General features: G+C 43.4%; 1 protein-coding gene across 1 annotated transcript in view; it reads right to left on the reverse strand.

Annotated features, from left to right (window-relative positions):
- Positions 1-22,673, reverse strand: part of FAT3 (FAT atypical cadherin 3) — a 399,599-nt gene extending 376,926 nt beyond the window's left edge. Inside the window, exon 1 of the mRNA XM_064719072.1 lies at positions 22,541-22,673. The gene's annotated coding sequence lies outside the window, so the exon portion shown is untranslated. The remainder of the gene's footprint in view (positions 1-22,540) is intronic.
- Positions 22,674-22,880: the final 207 nt, after the last annotated feature.

Genomic DNA, 22,880 nt, shown 5'->3' on the forward strand with positions numbered 1-22,880 from the left:
TATCCTCTGAGCTGAAGGAGTTTTGTGAAGTTGAGGAAAACAGAAAAAAAACAAAAATAGGCTTAGCTCCACTCACTCCAGGAATCCTAGACAGTTAAAGAATCCAAGTCAGTATTTGCATTTATTTGCAAATTCTACCTGTTTAGAAATGGGTTCTCATGGGGCCAGATGCAAAATGCCTACTATAGTTCCAGATTTAGGTAGACAGGTTTTTTAACATTTTTCAAAAGAGGGAAAGAAAAATCAAATTAAAAAACCCACAACCCTATGGAAAGTTGGATTCTGTTTTCATTTCGTTTTTGAGCTCCTTTCATTTATTTTTTTCCCCTTCCCTTTCCTGAGATTTACTTTAACAATATCCAGTTATTAAACGCACCAGATAGCATGAGAGGAGAGATAAGTTTGCAAGACATGACAGTGAAGCAAATTAAAATAGTGGAACCTGTCAGTGCATGCCTAATGCCAGTGTAATGCCAACCCCCAGTCCTGCTGTGATGGTACACTACTGAAAAGCTAGATACAAGCACATCCCAATGAAATTTATCACAATGAATTTGTTTTAATACGTTGCAACTTTTAACTTGTCTTTACTGCACTTTCTCCTAAAAAAAATAAAACAACAATAGTCTAACTTCCTTAAAAAATGGATATTGCTAATGTTGGATAGGTTGCTCAGACAAGTTCTGGATTTCCCATTCCTGGAAGTGTTCAAGGCCAGGCTGGATGGGGCTCTGAGCACCATGGTCCAGTGGAAGGTGTCCTTGCCCACGGCAGGGGAAAGTTAGACCTAGATGGTCTTTCAATGTCCCTCCCAACCCAAGCCATTCTATGATTCTATCATATATTGAACCAGCAAAATCAATCAAATAAATTACTGTTTTATCAGGAAAGTATAAAAATTTCTGAAGCATCACACTGCTTATCCCCCTTCGCACAGCAAGTTATCACTTAATTAACAGAAGCCTACAAGAGTTTATCTGCCCAGTCACCAGGGCACGGTGGCACCCGAGAGGCACCTTGGAAGCTGAGAGATCCACGGCCTTTTGAACCAACAGCGATGTACTACCCTGCAGCTCCTAGCATGGCAGCAGATATCTCTGTTTAGGCAACACAACTCCAGCCTTCATGCCTATTTGAGCATTGCAGTGCTCACTGAGCATTGCACCAGCTGGCTTTGGGCCTCAGTCATTTGCGTGCCCTCCAAAAGGAGCCCATGAACGCTGCCAGTACAATGGATACCAGTCAGAAGCTTTTAAAAGGAGTCGAGATGGAAGAAGAATACAGACTGCATCAGACACTGTCAGCATCCAGACACTCTCAGAATGACAGACAGCTGATCAGATAATTCCTTAACCCAAAGCAAAATAAAATCCTCATGAATTTTCATAATGCATAAAGTCATTACAAAGAGCAAGGATGGGATGACGTGCTCTCTGCCAGTGTGGGAGTACTGTTTGGGTCCCTGTATTTGGCACCATCTACTGCACCCATCACTTGTCTTCCAGGAAGAGATTAAAAACTGAAGCTCTGAGGACAGGCTTTCACTAGATTAGCTCACCAATTCTCTTTTGCTTGCAGATCACATCAATTAAGCACAGAGCAAAGACAAATGTGCTGACCTGGTATGAGGACAGCCCAAGTTCAAGCCCCTGCACAATTTGATTCAAAGTAAGCCGGCTGAGAAAATGGGCTCGAGTCAAAATTCACATCTGCATTGCAATACCCTGACACTTGTGGTTTTATGGAAAGGAAGGAGAGCAGAACACATCTGTACTGTTACAGATTAAAGTCTGATTTCAATCTTTGCAAGTTACTGAAAACCCAACTGCATTTCTCCCATTAGCTTGATACTCCTCAGCAGAGACAGCACAGGTAAGAGCACCTGGGACTAACCTGGTCCTGCCAAGTTGCCAACATTCACAATGACCATATGCCTATATAATCTTTTATAGTTTCCTTTGCCTTTCATGTCCCTGAGTGAATAGCCACGAGGACTTTGTCACTGCTGGGTCAAACTAGGAAGTTCATTCGCTCTTTCACGTGTCCAGGGAAAAATGCAGGAAAGCTCTGGAGAGCTTAGTGGTACTCCATGAAAAGTGGGAGGGTTACCAGCTTGAGTGAAAGCAGAACATGGGCACTGAGCCACCACCAGCACAGCCAGCTTGAAAACACCACTGCATGCAAGGAGGGGTTTTCTGTGTGGGCACAGGAGGAGTGAGACAAGCAAGCAGGAGGCAGAACATATTCTGGATTTTACCAGTGAGCTGGGCCAACCTGCTGCTTCCCAGAAGTGGTCACAGAGAAGCTGCTTATGCTTGGTCAGCACAAGCAGTACTGCTGAGTGCCTCATCTCAGTATTAGAACTCAAACCCAGAAAATCTGATCCTAGTCCTCATCTCTGCAGCAGCAATAGTTTAATCACAGCAGCCATTTCTCTCACAGAAGGATAAATAATTGGCACCAGTGATGCAGCACTGACCACTAGAAAGCCACTAGAAGTGCCAACATCATAATTTAGATTGTTTCTGTTCTTGGGCAATTTCTAAAAAAAAAAAAAAAAAAAAAAAAAACCCTCAAGGAATAAGGTTTAAAGAATAAAAACAGCAAGAAACAGAACTGGTTTGTTTAGCTGTTTTTTCCCCAGATATCCTTAGCTGATGTCAGGCAAATCTTACTGTTTCCCTGCCTTAAGGAGACACTTTCTCACCTCCAGTGCTATTTATCCCCTCAGGTGGTGCTTAAAAATGAGGAATTAAGGTCACAGTGACAATGTTGGTAACAGATCAGGCACTGTAACAGAAAATGTGTAATGTAAAATGAAGACTCTCTTGCATTACCTCATCTCAGGTTTAATACTGTAAGAATTTATTCTTAAGGACACTATAGGTAAACTGGATTTGCCTGAATAGCCTGTGTGTGGTATCCACTTATGTGGAGGCTTCGAGCTTCCTGGCTCATTGCTCTATCACCCTATGGTGGTTAAAAGAACAATTAAAAAAAAAAAGAAGCTATTAATGATCAAGCAGACAGAACAGTCAGGGTGCAGAGGAGGAGAGGTAAACCTCTGGAGACACAAGTTCACACTCTCCCAAAAGCCACTTGCTGTCAATCCACGCAAAGCGATAACCACTCTGTTTTCTGCGTTTCATCAGATTCAGAAACCAGTGTTTTTAACCACACTTCATCAATGGACTAGAGGAGTTCAGACAGTTTTGAAACCTTTTGCTGCCTCATACAAACAGGAGCCAACCCTTGTCTATTCAAAGACAATATTTTCATTTTCATTCACCTGTGGCATGTGGAGACTTGCCAGGCACGTCCTGAAAAAATTCACCAGACTCCCTATCTCTATAGTCTCCCCTGCTGGCTTCAGCTTCTCCTAGAGAAAGGAAATAGTTAACTCTTGCATTTGTTCTTAGCAAGTGTTTTGGACTACACTTAGCTATGGCAGGCAATAGCTGCCCTCTCCTCATCTCATTAAGGCTGTACTGATGTACCACACTGTGATGAAATAGGTCTTGCTTTATTTTCATTCAATGCTATGCCAAGTTCAAATTTAAGACAGTCACAATGGTTTTTCCAGCACAAGCAGAAATGAAGAATAATTTAAAAATAAACTACAAACCCAAAATGTTATTTCAGTTTTCCTCTCTCAAGTCTAGCACTGTAGAGTAAAAATGCCTGGATCATTTCCACAATGAAAATATGCAAATTAATTACCCTCTTATGTAGATTGATGCAAGTTATTTTGGTTGAGAACAATGCAAGTCACCCACAGTTTACAAAACAATATGTCAATAAAATGAGCTAGACCTGCTGAAAAAAAAGCATTTGTTATAGCTATTTCTGCACATGCATAACCTTGAATTACCGTTTTTAGAAAAAAAATACAACTTTCATGTTCTGATCAGCAACTAGGAAGTTGAAACTTGCTTTTCTTCACGTTTAATGAAGCTATTAATGTTCCAGACAAAAATACATGTAAGAAGGTTATACAGAGCATATTACCACCCTTCGTCATCCCAGCAAATGACAAGTGATAAAATCAAAAAATTTACAGAAAAAGCTTTTTTACCATCAAGGAAAAAATGCTTCAAGGCAGCCAGCATTACTCTCTCGGTGAGCTTTCTCATCCTCCAACCCCCCTGCACATTTGCATGAAGAAAATAAACCTGTGTAAACAAAATGTCACTCCAGATGAAGCCTCACTTTCCATTAGAGCTCTGCAACACTTCATAGGACCTTCTGTAAGGGCCAGAGCTGCTTGGTGCTGCAGCCTGACCTGAGGCACCAACACCCACCCACCCTGGCAAGAATCAAGACACAATGCCACAATACCACAGCCATGCTGTGCAAGAGGGACTCAGCACTGGTGTGGGCAGAAAACAGGTTCAGGGCTGGAGATGATGAGACAGTGATGGTTAAAGACACTTCACACAGTCTGAGGTGTGACTACAGCTATCCATAAGATGCCAGTGGTTAGGATCTGCAGGTATATCACCCTCCCAGCATGCCCAGCTCAGGGCATGCCTCTCAAAGCCCTTACACAGCAATCCCACAAAAATTAAGGGCCTTGCTAGTTTGCTCTTTTTAAAATTTCGGCAAACTAAAATGAGTCATAAGTACCAGAAATCTTCAAATATGCAAATATATGCTGCAAGGAATCAAAACATTTACCCGACACCTGCTTGCTGGAGGATTTAACTCAGTCAACAAAATTTTCGGGCAACTCTCTGCTGAGTACCCAGCTTCCTATCACCATCTCAGTTTCTGGGGATGAAGAATCTGGGATTCCTGTCAGAAAACTGTCTCCCACTCCTATCCCTTGTGTTAACTTTCAAGAGCAAGATGGGAGAAAACTGTGAAGTTTCACATTCCTCCGCAATCCAAGTTTCTGGAGAAAGCTCACTTCATCACCTCCTCCCTACTCTGAAAGCTCCTACTGAGCCAGAGGTATAAGAAATGTGATTTTATTCACTGCCCTGAACCTGCAGATCCTACATTACCACCTCTCTTGAGGACAGCTCCGGTATCACTCGGTGCTGCTTGCTGCTCCGCAGAGTGACACCAGCTATGAAGGGCAGCTCGGGGACAATCCCCACCAGCCACAAAGCTCCCAGCATCAGCTGCAGAACAGACCGTGGGTCCTGCTAACTCCACTCCACAGCTGCTGGGAGAAGTATTTCAGCTGCTGATCTGCATTACATGAAGCTGTTGCCCTAGAAACCTAAGTGAAATTACAAATTCAAGCTAAAAAAAAATAAAATTGTTTTTGCAAAAACTTTGTACTTCTTGCTATTCCTTTTCTGCTCCCCATATCTTCTGAAAAGGTCTAAAATCCAATAAATGCAAATAAAATCAAAGAAACACATGAAGAAGCCTTCCAATTACAGACAGGGAGCAATTTCCAAGCACCAATATTACCTGCATCTTCTTGGACATCATATTGAGACTTGGCAAACCAAAACAGTTATTGCAATGGGGTTATATTACTCAGGTCCAATTAACAGTGGATGCAGAAGTGAAATGAGATAAACACTACTTTATGCTAGCAGTCTTACTGAGTCTGTGACATTACCAAAGATCAAAAGAAGCATCTTAAGCAAGATATTTTCACTGCAAAATAAATAAATACATTTTAATGAGAAGGAAAATATTCTGTGTGTCAAGAATTAGCAACTTGAATGTGGAGCAAGACTCCCTGACTGCAGTGGAAAACAGACCTTAAAAACATCAGATTAACCAGAAGCCTGCAACAACAGCTCGCCCTATCACTTCTTAAAGCTGAAAGTACAGAAGGAAATGTAAACTAATACATATTCTATTTCTGCAGGATACGTATTTTTCCCTACTCACCTCCATACAGACGGATATTACTTCTCCATAGGTGTATTATCTCTCTGTATTTCTATTTCCAGAAAGTAATAAAATAAAAATGTATTTATCTGAGGCCACCATAGAAACAGGAAAAAAGTTCCAAAAGTCACCTCCCTGCCTCCTCAAAAACTTAGACCAGATATATCAAATTGAAGATGCTACAACAGAAAACCCAAACTAAAAACAAATCTGAAACAATCTAAAAATCTAAATCTAAATAACTAAACAAACAAACAAACAAAAAAAACTAAATAACTAAATGAACAAGAAATAAAGTAAATAAATCAATCAGAAAATCCAAATAAAGAAAATCCAACAGAAAATTTTAAAAGGTGGATGTGACCTGGTTTTTCATATCTTTTATAAAATAGGCAAAGAGAAAAACCTTCAATCTCTTAAAAAATTCTTGAAAAATTAATTTCAAAGATGACTGAATAAGATCACAAATTATGAGTTATACTTTTACTGTACAAAAAGCAACACAGAAAAAAATATCCAAAATATATTCCAGATTTCTTTTCAACCACTGACTTGCTAAAGCTACAAGAGGCAATATCATGCAACCAGCACAGGAAGGAATACTCCAGCCTAACTGCAACCTGGACTAGCATTAGAAAAAGCCATACTTCATCAAAATAAAATCCAGACCAAACCATATAATATTATGATTTTTATCGATTGGTTTGATGCCTCCTGAAGTGAAACACAGCTCTGGAGCTGTGCTATAAAACCAACGATATCACAGACTCCAGTTTCACATGCTTCGTTTTCATGAACATGCCAAGGACTTCTTCCTTTCAATGTTAGACTTAGATTTTATAGCAAAGCTAAAAAGTTCTCTCAGACAGCTACATCTCATACTAGAGATTTTATTAGGCCGGTTTTTCACTTGTATTTGCACACTATCATGTGAAATCCATAGTTCTGCAAAAACATAATTCCATGCTTACAACAGGGAATACCCAAGGACCTGATGCAGGAGTGCCACACCTAAAGAAGCTCATGCCACGTCAGACGAGAGATGTTTCCAATTGGCTGGTAGCGGAAGCCTGAAGACAAAGCACCAGTGAAGAGGAATACAGGGGAGAGAAGGAAAAGGCACTGCCCTTTTATTGTAAATTCACTGTGATACTTCCAAAGTCACTGAGACACAAAAATATGGCACTCCAAAATACCAGGTTTACTTTGAGAGACAGCAGTGCAATGAGGCTGTCCTAAAATCCCCTGTAGGATGGGCTGCAGAGACAAGACTCTATGGCAGAGATAGACTTCCACCTCCCTCTGGAGACAAGAGAGCCACATCCATGTCTCTAATAATTTCTTTAATTTATATCTTACATTAATGTATCCTAACCCTTCTATGGATTCACTTGATACTTTGAAGAAGACTGGACTCACCTTTTTGTCCCAGTCATTTGGCAGGTTTGACTTTCATTACTCCTGCAACTGGTTCCACCACACAGCTGTGCATTAAAGAAAGAATAATTTCTTCTCAGAAACTCCCCAAATATAAACCTGTTACACACCAAGAAATTATTTTAATATCTCATATGCCTTTAGTACTGTATCACTACTTTTACAAACCTCTAGAAGACTCCAGAAACTGTCTGTATAACTTCCTTAGCCTGCAAAGTAACAAGATGACTCAGTTAATTTATTTACATTTTCTTTAATTTGGCATGTTAGCCCTCAGAGACATTACTTTGTTGTCATCTTCACTAAAATTCTGCCTTGTTAGCGTCTAGAGAAATCAATGCCATGAAGCAGTTCATTTTTATAACTTCATCTTCTTTCAACCTAGAGCTTCATTAATGTGATAACTGAACAGGTACACAGCTCGCTGCCTCTCTATGTGTTAAGTAAATTTATACAAAAATAAAAAGAGAAAAATTAGATGAGGAAGCTTTTTACTTCTGTGCATGCACACGCTTATTTTTTATAAAGCATCTCATTAAAGTTTCTGAAAGTTTTTTAAACTGTTTGGAGAATACCTAGTGGGTTTCAAGGTGCAATAACCACCTCTTGTTCTTTTCCACCTTGTTGCCTAAACAATGGAAAAAATTTTGGAAGAGATGGAAAATGGGAGAACTACACTTTCGATTTTAAAAGTCTTCCTAAACAACTCTGTTTGGGTGAAAATCCTTTTTTGTCAAAGCCAAAGCAACCAAACAAACATAAGTAAAGATTCAGGGGTTCCAAAGCATTTCCAGAACAATGGGTTGTTCATGATTGCTCACCATATTTTCCACTGAAGCAGCAGATTTGGCTTCCCAGGGTGCTGACAGGTCTACGGCTGCAGCTTTGTACCCACCAGCCAGCCCCAGAGCAGTCCTGGCTCACCAGTACCAGTGCATACCCCACCCATTGCTGTCACTGCACCAGCGTCCCATCCCCAGTTCAGCTCGTCCAGTTTAGATGGAAATGCCATTATTCGAACCCCTCATTCAATAAACATGAGTCTGCATGAAGTCAGGTTTGAAACTTCCCTTCCTTAAAGAAATTAAAATAAGTAATGGTTAATACTAATATACTTGGTCCTGTTTTGTATTGACATGTCTATATTCTGACCCATGAATTAATGAATTACTCCTCCATCACCCCCAGGATGTTCCCAAAACATGCTAAGTTACATGGTCACAGCCTCTTTCCTACTCTACCTTACATGATCCCCAGATATACCACGACAATCACAACATCCTTTCAATAACTTCAAACCTCAAGAGCCAGAACTACAACCATAATCACGCAACTAAATAATGAGGCTTCCCAGTGCAAAATGGAAACAAGAGAGCATTCCCATTTTGCCTTGCCAAACTCCAGTCCTTCTTTCAGTGGCCTCCTCATTATGTACAAAATAATTGGACTCCTATCCTCACGCTCATTGGGGAGCAGGAATAGTGTCGTCACTTGCTCATCACACAAATGGCTTTCTGAATCAGGGCACCACGGCTCCTGCACACCCTCTGTGACAGCAGCCCTGAGCAGGGGGATCCCACAGTCCCTCTGCCACCCACGCCGTGGCATGGGACACAAAAGGAGACAGTGCCTCGCACCAAGGTCAGCAATCACATGTGCAACACAATAATCTTGCATGGCCTCAATTAATCTGCTTTTGTCCCTCCATCCATAAAACCCAAAGACAATGGGTTTGGCTATCCCTGCATGGGAATGCAAGGCTGACACAAGTTTTATCTTTATTTTTAACAACCAAAATAAAACATATTTTCTGCAATTCTGACTACTCTTTGCTTTATGCAACCAACCCCTGATTAAACTGCTATCTCATCTTCCTTACTGTGTGAGGACTGCAAGTCTGTTTAGGGTCTTTTTCAGCTCACTGACCTACTTGCTACCAAAAAGACAGGCATTAATAAGATTTCCTCTCTTTTAATTTCTGCTACTGCCTTCTTCCTAGTTGCTGTTTCCCAAATAGAGTTCCTGTAAGTTAAGCATGCTTACCTCCATCAAAAACTTTCATCCAGAATTTCCACAAAACACAATGCCCAAATGCCCTCATGCTCTCAACAGCAGATATCTACAGAAAGCATTTTATCAATTTCTAATCATCCTGGATCTTCAAATCAAGAGAAGCCCAGTAGTAACACAGTCTCTCTCTCTCTAAATATCTTTCATTATTCTTTTCTCTCACCAACACAGTTCTCTAACAGATACTAGTGTGGTAGCATTACTGGAGGTCACTAAACTCACTCCAGATGATAAGAGGGGAACTTTTCTCATCCAATTCAGCCAGCTAAAATTTATGAATCTAATCTAAATGAGTCAACTTCACTGCCATGGTAATCAGTGTAAGCAGCATGAATCACCCACCCTGAGTTCCTGGCCAGATACATGGGAAGGAAGGAATGAAACCCACCTGGAAGCGCTTATCATTAACCATAGAGGGAGGCTGTGTTACTAAGCTGGGGTGACCTTTCATGCATGGAATTCCTTTATCTCTGGCTCTGCTGGTGATAAGGAGGGCAGGGGACCTGTCTTCTTTGGTGGGGAGGCCATCAGTTCCCAGGACTCAGACAAACCACAGCTCATGGGTGATATTTGACTACTTCAATGTCTGAACCAGTTTTCTTTAGAAAAATACAACTTCAATGCTGTCCTCAATAGTCTCTTACAGGAAAGGGAAAAGGAGGAAGGAAACCTGAAGTCAAATCAACATCCACAGTGCCCAAACCAACATGAGTGACTTTTTAAAGCACTGCAGTGCTAGATCAAGCCTATGTGTTTTCTTCCTCCTGGGCAGAATTGCTGAGCATAGTCTGCTGCTCATCAAAAATCTGAGGACAGCTGGGTCCCAGATCTCACTCAACCTCTAGTACTTGTGAGGCCGTGGAGCAAGTCAGTTCACCTGCCTCTGCCTTGATTCCTTAATTTCTAAAATGGGAGCAAGCCAGGATCTTGTCCTCACTCATGAAGCCTTTTGATATGTGTCAGTGAAACAAACTACAGGTTTGTGGGCTGGAGCTGCGTCTCCAAAGCGCAGACACAAGCTTCCAGAAGGGGCTGGCTGGGATGACCAGTGAGACCACACCAGATAGCAGCAGCTCAGGGCTGCTCAGCAGCATTTTCACTTGTTATCAGTCATTCCTATCGAACTGTTCCATCATCTCCCTGCTTCTAAAGGTTCATCTTACGCAACACTAAATACCAAGATATAGCAGATATTTTCTGGGAGCTCATTAAAGAAAGCAATGGCTAGAACAAATCAGGATCCCTGTGCGGTCTGTGCAGTACTACTACTGCAGGTGGAGCACAGGTCTGTCCATTTAAATAGTGAGGGCTTGGTACTAACCCCTTCCCAGGAGACAGAGCTTTGGGACTTACGGCTAGGAATGAGACAAGCTAACATTGGCACTGAAACCTTGACCATCAGAGATTCTGCAGGCTTGTACAATACAAGACAATGCAAGACCTGAAGGTAATAGGTAATAACACTTCTCTACAAATGAATTTGGGAAATATTCCCTAATGTGTCAGAGTTTCAGGATTTCCACTTTTCCCTCCAGTTTTGTTTTTCAGTGAAAAAAAAAAAAAACGGGCGTGCGGGGACAAGGATGGTAAAATGGTTTCCTTGGAGGGATTGTTGGTCTGTAGACTTATTTCTTCATTCCGTAACCAGTAACTGACTATGTTGGGGCAGATTTCCAAGTCTGGTTATTATAACAGATCCCAAACCTTCATATGTTCACAGCAAAATCAGCCATGAAGTCTGCTCCAACTCAGGGTCCACTCTCAGGAAGAAAAGAGTTACCGGTTTTGCAAATGGTGGCAAACCCCACACACACCTCATTCCTGTTTTTGTCCCAATGACATAATTAAGAGCTAAAAAAGAATCAGTACAAGAAAGCAAGCTAGAAAAAAGGTTTTTCTTTTAAATTAACAGACTGATTGATACCTGCAAAATACACAGTCTGGTGTGTTTTAACTTAATGGTGTGGTTTTGTTTGGGTCATGATAAAATAACATTACTGAGAATGAAGTGCTCCTGCTGGCAATGGCAAAGAGGAGATGAGTTCAGTCTACAGCATTCCTGCATGTGGATCTCAAGAGCCACCTGATTCCTCCAGCGTCACCTGGGGTTTACCTGCTGGAATAAGCAGGCTGAAGTACCTCCATTTGCAAGGGATGACATGCAACTCGGCACGATGGTTGGTTTAAAAGTCCTGCTCTGCAAACAGCAGGTGCTCAGCAAGCACTCTGCAAAGGGCTCTGCTCCCATCTCCACCCACCACATCAGCTTCAGCCTTATGCTCATTGCCCAAAGAAAGGAAGGAAAGAGCAAACCAACCAGTGACATCTCCCTCAGGAAACACACCCAAAATTAATCCAACTTTGCCATTTCCACAGAATCTCACCCCTAGGACTTCCTAGCAGGTATATATGAAAAGAAGATATATTCAAACACTTCATTTTTTCTTTTGGATAGGAAACCTGGCACTGACTTTATTAAGGCATATTTGAGCAAATGCCATGCCACAGGCAGCTCTGGCTTTAGAAGGCTGTTTTGATAGACCCAGAGCTGAGTATTACTGCAGATAAAGCTATCCTAAAAATCCAGCCCTGAGCTGTCATTTCATTACACTCAGAACTGTATAACCAAGAAAGGTTTTCAATTACAACTCGGGCTTATATTTTTAAATATTTGTTATAGTTAGCCCTGGATATTTTGATGTGAAACTTGATCAACATGTTGATATATGCAGAGATTAAGTCATCCAGCTTCTACTGGCAAGGAAACAAACATTCACGAGAAGTCACTATTCCTTTTGTCTGAAATCCAAAGAATCACATTCTAACCTCTGCTTCACTCTGGTGGATGGAAAATGACTCCAAAACCGCCAAGATGTACTTAAGCAAGAGGACAGCAGAAACTAGGACTTCTGCTAACCTTCAGCAATAAACACAGTTACACTGTCAGTACAATAAAGACAGCCCACGCATAAAGTGCACCCTGAAGGTGGCCAACCCTATTAGGAACAGCCTTAAAACACGTAAGAGCAACATTATTTAAATCCAGTAAGGACATACCACAATAACAGCCACAATCCTCAACATACACACACACCGCACAAGAACTCCCACTCCCCACAGGATAATGACCTACATAATTTCTGCTTAATGACGCCTATTAGAGCCAGTGCATATCTCCATACAGCCCCTGAAGGGCATTAGCAAGGATGGCCGTGAGCACGGCATGCTCTGTGGCCATGACAAGCTCCCTGCCCAGCCTGCCTGCTGTGCAAGCCCCAGCTGCCCCGGAGCACCTGCCCTTGGGTTCATCAGCTCCGGAGAGGGCTTCACCTCCTGCTGCAGTTTTGGTCCTGGTGGCAAGGCGTGAACAACCCTCAAGATGCAGGGCTGAGTGAGTAACAGCGCTCCTACAGCTCCAGCAGCACATCCATCAGGAGAGAAATTACTTTTAATGTAAAAAGCTAAGCTCTCTTTTGCACTGGTATATGGAACTGCAGCTGGGCATGGTAGAAGAGCGCACAGGAGATAAAAAAGCAACAAAAGTGAGAAAGGCAAATTATATGCACAAAGGATCACTGCAGGATACTTCAATTTCCCTCCTTTTGCCAAAACCATCTTAATGTGGATGCAAGCCAGGCCAGTCCACACTGCAGGTGAATTCTGTGCAGGGCATACACTGCAAGCTGTGATAGACTGTTATATCTGCAGGAATCGTGGAATGCTAAATTAATCTTCAATTTGGGTTGAGGAGAAGTTGTGCATCACAGCAATTGGAAAGCCAAAAGAAAATCTCGTAGAAGAATCAGTGAGAAAAGTGATGTGAATTTCTTCAAAAAATGCATTCCTTTAGCTCATCTGCCTATCACAGTAATGCCTTAATTAAAGTTTCTGGGAACAGATAGAAACACTGCTTTTATTATTACTACCAGCTTCATTTCTATATACAAAACAACAAACCAGTACTGTAAGGGATGAAGCATTCCCAAAGTTACCAAATTTTGAGAAGTCAAATTTGATTCAATCTCAGCCAGATTCTCTGTACATCACTGTCTCTCAGAATCTATGTCCAGACACATCTTCCACTTGCATGTGGTTAGATAACGAAAAACTAAGTCTGAAAGCCCATTTCAGGTTTGTCAATCTAAGAACACCAAATAAAGATATCAGCCATGTTGTTCTAGCCATGCTGAAAGTCTCAGGTATTTAAGACAGTTAAAAAAAAAAAGCCAGTAAAAGGCTAATATAGCTGCAGTTCCCTATCCATCTTTCTCCTATAGTCCAGGATCCCAAAACTTCCATGTTCCTTTTCTGAGTCACCATCATCAGAAAACTGCATCCACCCAGTGTTTCTTTTCCCCACCCTTTACTCCTCCACATGCATTAACTCAGAAAGAGCAGTACATTCTACTCACAGAAGATTACCTTGCAATCTTCTTCCTTTCACTTTTTCCTTAGTCCTTCCATACACACAGTCTACACATGAACAAGTCAGCTGTGGATCAGCTGATATTTGTTAATTCTCAAGAATCATTTCAGCTGTCACTAATCCACTGCAGAGAGAAACAGCTCTTGGAAGGGTGTTTCAGAATGCAGCTTCTCAAAACAGCTGAGGAAGCAGAGAGAAAGGAACAGAACTCTGCATCCTGATGCTTTAACACGGGATGCAGGTCTTTTCCCTACTCCATGATAATCCATAGGGAACCACCTATGGTTCCAGCAGGGCCCTTCAGGCTCTCGCTGTCAGTGTGACCTGCTGGTTTACTCCAGAGCAGAACTCAAGCATGCACTGTGCAAGCTCAGAGGAGCAGGGCCCAGCATGAGTCCAGCTACACCCCACCACGTCAGTCCACCCAAAGACAACCCACAGCCAAACATGGATTGGCAAAGGACAATGCTCAAAGCCCCGAAAGCAGCATACACGTGCCTCACCATTTACTCCTGACCTCACGACATGGATGCAAAGCACACAGAAAATTTACTTATAGTCCTAATGATCTGAATCACTGTGGTTTTTACTCATGCAGTAAACCATACCAAAGGAGCCTTGTGGGCATCTTTAAACATTCCCTGCACCAAATATGCTGGGTAGAGAACCTCCCAAAGAGATGCTGCCATGCAAAGCTGAGGGAAGTGAGCCAGCAGCCTGCATGGCTCAGGGCTGGAAAAGCCTCATCCAACGCACAGCAGGCAAGGAAAAGCCTCATCCAAGGCACCAAAGGTGATCCAAAGCTCACACATAATTTGGAGAGAACTGTGTTCACACATGGAAGGTCAACAGCAAGACTTTAAAACCAGTCTGCTCCCTGAAGACTCACAAAAACCTCAGAATTATTCAGCCCCCTGGGTCCAGGCAAGTGACAGAAGTGTCAAAAGGCTTCACCATCACAACTATTCAGTATCTGACAACATGGAAGGCTTTGGCTACTGGAAAGCAACATTTGCCTTTTCACTCTGTTTGCATCCAGGCCCTAAATGAAAAACCCCAGCTTAAAATAACAATAGTAACAATTACTCCTGCTGTTCTACCCCGTCCTCTAGCTTCTCTGCTAGAGGATCACTTCCTTCTGGATAGGGCTTGTCAAACCCTAGACTTGTCTAGGTTTGGACTACTACAATATTATGAACACCCTCTACCAAGGGCAAAGCAGAAGCAACTTTTTTTTTTTTTTACAAAGTGCAAGAACAAAGAAAAAGGCTGTTCTTCTCTAAAAGAAACCAGCAATTATGCTTCCTTGAAAATCACAGCAGTGAATAGTGGTGTCTCAATTTTGACTAAAAAATATCACAGCAAACCTCTGGAAAAAAATGTCTATGTAAAACCTCAGCTCTGAGTTTATTGACTACCAGTGTATCCATCACTGCACTACAGCAAAAATCCATAAAGCTAGGTCATCCCAACACATGCTGGCAACACTATCTCACTTGCAGTCACACCACAAAGATGCAGCCAGGCAAGCAGTGACTTCACTCACCTGGACTGCAGCAAGAGCTGCCATTACCTAATTGCCACACAGAGGATGAATGAAACGCTTTCCAACACCAGCTTTCAAAAAGAACTCAAAAACCAAACCTGAACAACCAACCTAACCAAACCCACCCCACACATACATATCTCAAAATTGTTAACTGCTTATTTAAATATAGACACATGGATAGACAAGAAGCTTCTGGACAAACTCAAACTCAAAAAGGAAGCTTCCAGAGGATGGCAGCAAGGACAGCAGTCTGAAAAAAATACAGAGAGACTGTCTAAGCAGACAGGAAGCAGGTTAGAAAAGCCAGAGAACTAACAGAATTAATTCAGGCCAGGAATGTAAAGGGCAACAAGAAAAGATTCCATAGCTACAGCAGTGAACGTTTTCCATGTAGTGATAGAATAAGGGGTAATGTATTAAATCTGAAAGCAGCCAGGTTTAGATTAGATATTAGAAAGAAATTATTTACTGTGATAGTGGTGAGACACTGAAACAGGTTACCCAGCAAAATTGCAGCTTCTTCATCCCTGGAAGTGCTCAAGGCCATTTTGGATAGGGCTTTGAGCAACATGACCCAGTGGAACGTGTCCATCCCCAGGGAAGGAGAGTTGGAACTACCTATCTTTAAGGTCCTTTCCAACCCAAACCATTGTAGGATTCCATGAAATGTGACGAGTCATCAAAAAAATTCACTCTGTAACAGAATACAAAGACATCCTCTTAAGACTCTGGGTGCCATGATTTGTTTAAGCAATGTGGGACATAATCATGTTTCATATTAAGAAAACACTAGTGCTACACATCTGATAGCAAAACGGACATTTATAATGTCACTATATGCACTTACCAAGAAATATAACCTGCACAATCATGTTAAGTGCTCAGATGGTTTAAAGGCAAAAATCACCTATGTTCAATGTTATTTAGGAATATTAATAAGCTCCTTTATTTTTAGATTTAAAACATTAATAGCTGCTCTGAAGAGGGCTCACTTTTAACCTTTGACAACATTCAAGTGTCTGTAATTTTTATCAGATTGTTTGGATTTTGATTGAGCTCAAGTCCTGAAGCTACAATTAAACTTGCAGCTACCTTCTCTCAATAGGCTTCCTGCAACAGCTGGAAGACTCTTTGAAGTCTGCAAAGACATGGAAGAAACATTATTTATGGCTGGTTTGCACAGTGCAAGCAGAAACAAGTTGCGTTTCTGGTGCATTTCCAGTGCTGGTGACAGACGATTTCTCACCAGCACCTTCTACCCAGATGCTCTACAGGACCAAGCTAAGAAGCTGGAAATGCTGCAGGGCAGGATTTCAAGAGCTCTGAATGGTCCAAAAGCAATTCCTACTACAGTCAGCACTGAATCCCACCACCAGCTCCACTGCAGACAGAAGGGGCCTAACTCAGACTGTTGATGGCTACCTGCCTAGAAAGCCCAGAACATTTCAGGATGCTCTGCTAAACTCATTTAATTTTTTTTTTAATTAGGGATGTATTTTAAAAAAAGGAGAGAAATCAGCTTAGACAGTAGAACAGGAAGGAGGATTTCAGCCCAGAGAAGTCACTCCACATACTGCCACATCTGTCAGGGCAGCTCTGCAGCCAAGGGACAGAGCTGTGCACTCTGCAGGAGCAGGGAGAAAGCACCAGTGAAGCCCTGCAGCAGGGGCTGCACTGTGGTGGCACATGTGTAATGACCAAGCCAACATGCACTGATGTCAAAGGAAGTTACATTCACATGATGGAAGCCATACAATTAGTAGTGTCATCATCTAGGAGAAAGAAATAAAATATTGTTTTCTCCCAGGCAAAGCCACTGGTGTTTTTCATTTGTGTTAACCTGCTTTAAGTGCCTGCAGGGTCCATGCCTTTGATTTACTGTGGATGATGGGCAGTACAGGCATAGACATATTTAGGTGTAATTATTATGGTAACCAGGCTCACACACCAAGAACAGCAGCAAAATCAACAACAGCTCAATAAGATGATGGAGAATTTTCCAACACAAAACCCTACATCTCTCTACATCCCTGCAACCCTACTCAAGGTCTGCTCTTGATTCTTTCAAGAAAACAAATGAGTGAAATCAGCAAGTTTTCATATCAGGGGTAGCACTGCTACTAATCCCATGCAACACCAATTTCACCCAAAACCCCCTATATTTTGTAGTTTAGATTTTAGTCTAATCATACAATCATTTATGTTGGAAAATACATCTAAGACCAGCCAGTCCAACCACTAACCCAGCATCACCAAGTTCACCACTAAACCATGTCCCTAAGTCTCCATCTACACATCCTTAAATCCCTCCAGGGATGGCGACACTTCCCTTGGCAGCCTCTTCCAATGATTGACAGCCCTTTCAATGAGCAAATTTTTCCTAATATCCAATCTTAAAATGCCCTGACAGAACTTGACACCATTTCCTCATGTCCTATGGCTTTCTACATTGCAGAAGAGATGGACCTCCACTAGTTACACACTCCTTTCAAGCAGTCTTGAGAGTGATCAGATCGCCCCTGAGCCTCCTTTTCTCCAGGCTAAACATCCCCAGGTCCCTCAGCTGTTCCTCACCAGATTTGTGCTCCAGACCGTTCCCCAACTCCGTTGCCCTCCTCTAGACACTCAATGTCCTTCTTGCAGTGAGGGGCCCAGAACTGGACACAGGATTTGAGGTGAGGCCTCACCAGTGCCCAGTACAGGGGACAGTCCCTGCCCTGCTCCTGCTGGCCGCACCATTGCTGATCCAGGCCAGGATGCCATCGGCATTCTTGGCCACCTGGGCACAGCCTGGCTCATGTTCAGCCACTGCTAACCAGCACTCCCAGATCCTGTTCCACTGGGAAGCTTTCAAGCCACTCCTCTCCTAGCCTGAAGCACTGCACAAGTTAAGAAAAACAAGCAAGCTAAGAACAGCATCTCTCCTCTCACACTGCATCACTTGATCCATATTCTAGTCCAGCACCCACAAGTCCTGTCTCCAGCTCAGCCTTCAAGTTCAAGCACTGAAGAGAACACATTACTTAGGGCTTAGAAACACAGCAAAGATACAATGATGGTTATCATCAACTCTTTGATTTGCACTTATGTAAAAAAAAAAAAAAATCAAACCGCAAACCCAGAAGCTGGAGGTCTGCGCAGATCCCAGAGCAGAGGTTAGAACAACAGCCCAGCAGGGTTTGCTCAGATCCCTCTTCACAGCACTGCCATCTTTTGCTTCCTGACAGTACTAACAGTGCCCAAAACTTGCCTGCATTAATACACACATCCAGATGTTAACCACTAATAAGACTTCAGGGTCTAACACAATGCCTTTTATGACATGTATAGTTTTTTATACTGGGACAAAATGAGGCTCATGCACTTACACAAAGTAAATAAGAATTAGTACTGTTTTGTTTTAGGTGCATAAATCCTCATAGCAAACAAGCTAAGAGATATTAACAAGGTATAATTTATAAATGTTCAACATATTCTCCTTATTTAAGTCTGTTAAAGTAAGGATGCACATGCAAGACAGGCTACTCAGCTTCACATTAATTTATACTTTCATTTCTTTCATCATCAAACAGGAGAAAAATACCCAAAAGTCTGGTGTGAATGCAAGGTAGAAGAATGTACTGTAAAAGAAAACTGTCTACACTGGAATTGAAGACACCACAGTGTTTCCACTAAAAAAAAAAAAAATTAAAAAATCACACATATTCAAATACCTCAATCCTAGTCAATGTTTTTGGTATATATTAAAAAACTGTCTTCTATTCCACTGGATATAATAAACTGAAGCAACACATTCTTGTTGTGATGATCAGTTTTATTACATGGTCATGACCTGGACTAGCTCTCAATCAGCACTGATTAAACACATATTCTGATATTCTGTACCAAATACCTTTCAAGTTGTGGAAAAAAGTGGCAAACACTTCTCATTTGTCACTGTCATGTAACATAAAAATTTATCTAGATGCTGGATATATGAAGTGTCTCTGAGAATAACTCACTAGATCACATACATACAGAAAACTCAGTCAGTGTGCACAGGCTAAGTAGGGATGAATTAATGAATGTACTGTTGCTTCACATATTGAATGTCTGTCACTAAACCAATAATTTGCAAATGCAGAAGCAGGGACTGGGAGATGCACTGGCTGCAGGCATTGACAGATCCCTCCTCTGCAGTTTCAAGAAGCTAATTGTGCTCAGTTCAGAGTTCTTGATCCATGTTCCTGGGAATGACTCAGGACACAAGCAGCAAGACAGACAGCATGTGTCCACATTTGGGGTTTTGTTTCAACTCCTATCTGCCCTGATTTCCTTCCCAAGAATGCTGTGCTCGTGAAAGGCACAGCATGACATCCTAAGAGACTTCTGTCTTCTCTGCCTCACAGACTCAGTCTGGGTGGCAACAGAAAAGCAAAAGCTTCCCTAGAGAACACACCAGGATTACCAACAAGAAGGGAGAACTACTTCTGGATTGAAGTTTTGGCCCATTGTCATCTATGGCAAAACTCCCACTGAAGTCAGCACAGCCAGGATTTCACCTCTGTCGCAGCAATTTTGAGTCCTTGCCCATTCTGTCTTGGAACTTCCAGCCGGCACAGTAAGGGTCTGAACAGTGCCAAGAGCTTTTTGTATTATGTACTGCAGGCAGAAGTCATGAAACCCTTCACATAAGCAAGCAAATACTCATCAAACAGTTAGGAAATTTAAGACACTGCTGAACTGTAGGGGATTCAGACCTGTGTGCAGAAGCATGATGTTTCACACTGGCACATCATTCTAAAACAAACCTTATCCTAACCAACTTTCTGTCCTTCACAAAAACCTGCCTGTAAATACAAGCTGTATGACTGCAGTTGGCATGTGTCTAAGGACATTTTAGAACTCAGCACAGAAATATATCTGTAGTGGAACAGCACCTACAAACTGCTCCTAACAAGCAATGGCTAAACACCCTAACTGTCTCCTAATTGTTCATTTTACTGTATTTGACAGAATTCATCAACTAGAGTACATCAGGTCACAGTAGTGCAACATGGTAGGAGCCAGGACAACATAACCTGCCTGAACAGAAGTCCCTCATGTGAGAAACAGAGCAAGCCAGCAATTTAGGGAAACCTGGGGGGGAGGGGGGGGAAAGCAGGTTTTACCCCATCCGTGTCCAGCACACAGGATAACACAACACAGAAACGTAGCACACAGGTCAAGAACCATCCCAGACCCTACTGGCACGCGGGTATGGAGCACAGTCATTACAATGCCAACAGATGCTTTGTTTAGAATCAAGCTTAAAAATAAACAGGAACAAAAGTAAATAAAACTATGGTTTACTGCATCAAGACAAGCACAGCCAACCTGCTGATTTTCTACAACACTAGCACCACCAAAGGATCAGACAGAGGGATATCTAGAGTTTGCAGTCCTGCAGTACATTGTCTCCTATCTGACTCTCTCAACAAGACTCTAGTGTTTTTTGGAACACAAGGATCACACATGTAAGCTCTTTCTCGGTAACACTCTGCAACAGCAAGCTAAATCCGAGAGAACACTCCTTCTCTCCTTGCACCCACCACCAAGTCCTCTCCAAGCAACAAAAGGAAATTTTTGTTGACTTGAAGGAGCAGCCCTCTGAATGCCACCAGGAAGAGACAGACAAGTACTAGTCAGGCTACTCTGCCTTGTTCTGCTTTGCTTTCATCCTCCCAAAACTGCTCCAGACAAGGAATGATCCTCAGTGAAAGCAGAGCACCTAGGCAGCAAGCAGAATGGTGCAGCAACTCTCTTCTGCATTCCTCATAGTTCATCCTCTCCTGATTTTTAATTCCTTGGCTGAAGACTCGAACCAAATTTCATAAAGCATTTGCTGAATGAGAGACAAGTTATAACACCTGTGCCTGTGGAGAGGGCTTTTTCTTTCTTTCTGTTGGACAGAAGTTGGTTAAGAATACACAAACCCTGATCCAAAGATACACCTCTCCAAACTGTCTGACAGCACTGCAAAGGGAAAGCAGACGGGTATGAACAGAAGCATTCATTTCCTCGAATCCCTTCCTTTTAACCAAACTTGATGCTTTAGTGCCTCTGCCAGGATGCCAGTGCTGACTTTCCTTTATGTCCCGTGTATGTGTATTTATTTTAATTGAATCTGGGACTAAGGACACTCGGCAATGCTTAATCCTCTCGACAACAAAGCAAGGGCACTAAGCCACCATGAAAAATAGTAATAAAAAAAAATTTAAAAAGGTAAAAGACACCCACTGATGCATTCCTTGGGGCACTGCGGCTCTCTTTTCCTCCTGCAAATAATCCAGAGGTATTCAAAAAGTGGGTAGGAGAGGCTGGAATACTTCTTTTAATAGCAGAAGTTAGAGCTGGGAGCAGCACGTTTAACCCATCGCCAGCCGGAGCAGGCTCCCTTCCCAGGGGTGCACATCCCAGCCCTTGCACACACACACGGTGTGAGTTTCGGGGCGCGCAGGGGCTGGGATCCCGCAGCGAGCAGCCCCAGCAGAGCCCGGCAGGGACGAGGGGACACGGCAGCTGCCCCCGCTGTCCCGGACTGAGCGCTCCCCAGCTCCGGAGCCTGCCAACGGGGAGGGCAAGGCGAGCCCTCCCTCCTAAAAACACTGAGGGAAAAAATACATGGACAGAGAGATAGCTAGACAGACAGACAGATAGATAGAACAGGCAGGTCCTCCGGTAACACCCGTCTCTCCCAGTCCAAGCAGCTGCAGCCAGTCCCCAGGCTCAGCCAAGAGCAACTGCAGCTGAAGAGCAGCGACAGACACGCACACACCCTCGCCCTAACTGCCACAAGTTTAAAAGAAAAAAAAAATCAAAAACATCACCACCAAAACGACTACAAAATAAAAGCATTTAAAAGACGGCGAGGAAATTCTTAAAACACGAAAAGCCAGCTCTTGCCTGCTTGCGAAGCGGGAAGCGCACCCGGGGCAGCCGCCCACCGCTGCACCTTGCGGGCAGAGCGGGAGCGGGACCGGCCGCTGTCAGGGAGCGGCGCGGGGATGGCAGCGGGACCCGGCACAGCGCAGGGACGCTGTCGCGGTGGAGCCCCCAAGCCAGAAGTTTCCCCGAGTCGCGGCCGAAGCCCCCGAGCCCCCGCGCACCGCCGAGTTTGCCCGGCGGAAAGTTTCTCCGCCATCGCCTCCGCGCCCCTCCCCGAGCCCCAGGCGGGTACGCACCGGCCGGCTCAGCTCCGGGCGCTGCCCCGCGGCCTCCCGCGCTGGGTCTCCATGCCGCCTCGGGCGCCGCCGGGCTCTGGCGAGAGGCAGGGAAGGAGAGGAGTGGGGCGCTCCCCGCCCGGCGCCGCGCCGAGCTCAGCGCAGCCCAGCGCAGCCTGCCGGGAGCGCGGCCCGCGCCCGCCTCCCGCCCGCGGGGAGGGACCGCGCCGCCGCCGCCCGCCCGGGCCCAGCCCGGCCCCGCCCGCCGCGGGGCTCCCACCGCCCGCAGCCGGCCCACGGGAGGTCGAGGAGGCGCTCGTGGAATGTCTGCCCTCCAGGGGACTCGCCCAAGGTCATCCGC

This window comes from Zonotrichia leucophrys, chromosome 1 (genome assembly GCF_028769735.1).
Source record: "Zonotrichia leucophrys gambelii isolate GWCS_2022_RI chromosome 1, RI_Zleu_2.0, whole genome shotgun sequence".
Taxonomy (NCBI): Eukaryota; Metazoa; Chordata; class Aves; order Passeriformes; family Passerellidae; genus Zonotrichia; species Zonotrichia leucophrys.